This window comes from Orycteropus afer, unplaced genomic scaffold, assembly GCF_000298275.1.
Source record: "Orycteropus afer afer isolate SDZICR_OR568_19922 unplaced genomic scaffold, OryAfe1.0 scaffold00006, whole genome shotgun sequence".
NCBI lineage: Eukaryota > Metazoa > Chordata > Mammalia > Tubulidentata > Orycteropodidae > Orycteropus > Orycteropus afer.
Genome location: NW_006921593.1, coordinates 21,245,905 through 21,247,247, shown reverse-complemented (window position 1 = coordinate 21,247,247; position 1,343 = coordinate 21,245,905).

The window sequence follows — 1,343 nt, the reverse complement described above, 5'->3', positions numbered from 1 at the left end:
CCATGGACTGCTAAAAGAACTAACAGATCTGTCCTGGAGGAAGTGCAGCCAGAATGCTCCTTGGAAGCAAGAATGGCCAGACTTCGTCTCACCTGCTTTGGTCATGTTGTCAGAAGGGACCATCCCCTGGAGAAGGATAACATGCTGGGTAAAGTGGAGGGTCAGTGAGAGAGGGGAAGGCCCTCAATGAGATGGATTGACACGGTGGCTACAACGATGGGCTCAGGTATAGCAGGGGTCGTGGAGCTGGCGCAGGACCGGGCCGTGTTTTGTTCTGCTGTGCATGGGGTCGCTGAGTCAGAGACAACTCGAAGGCACGTAACAACAACAGCAGCAGCAGCAGCAGCAGCAACAACACACAAGCAACTAGCTCAAAAATCCCAGAAGGGAGGCATCAAAAACCAGAAATGAGTTGAACATATTTAAAAAAATACATCACCTGTGTTTTGGGGTGCCCTGTTGGTGAATGTGCTCTGTCCCTCGCCCTGTGAAGGGGTGAGAGGAGCTGTGGGCAGCCCTCAGATCTGTAGAGGACCCCTTGAGCCCCTTCAGGCCCTCAGACTCGGGAACCCACTTGGATTCCCGCTGGCCAAAGTGTCTCCCTTATCTGAGCAAGGCTGGGGGAGGCTGCCTGCAGTAACCCTGTCTGATGATGCCCAGGGACCCATAGCCTGGAGGCCGAGTGAGGGGTTTGCTTCTGATGATAAGTATACAGGCAGGTCACTCACCTCCCACAACCCTTCTGCAACGAGCATGTGAGCGGAAGCCTCCGTGGTGACCTTGGGGCATTACCTGTAAAGTGGACAGAGCAATCCTTATGTGGCCAGGTTTGGGAACCTTTTGGAGATGATGTATGCAGTGCCCAGCACACAGAAAGCACTCAGCAGCATTTCTGATAACAGTATGCCCTGGGTTACGAACATCTGACCCAGGGACACCTTGTTATGCCATGCAAATTTGTCCTCACTTTGAAAGGACTGAACCAACCCCTAAAACCAAAACCAAACCAAATTCACTTCCATCAAATTGATTCCAACTCGTACCAACCTCCTTTGGGTTTCTGAGGCAGTAAATCCTTACAGAAGTGGATTGCCCAGTCTTCCTTCCATGGAGTGGCTGGTGGGTTTGAACTGCTATCCTTCTGGTTAGCAGTCAAATGCCTTATGCACTACAGCTCCTCGAACCGACCCCTACTTGCAACTAATTCTTCATCACCATCACCATTACCCTCACTTGCTGCACGTGCAGCTTTCAAATCCTTGAAAAGCCTGGAGCCTTTCCTTGCACTAAGTCAGGCTGAAGCAGAACGGCGTCAACCTGGTCCAGCTGACCTACAATTCAAC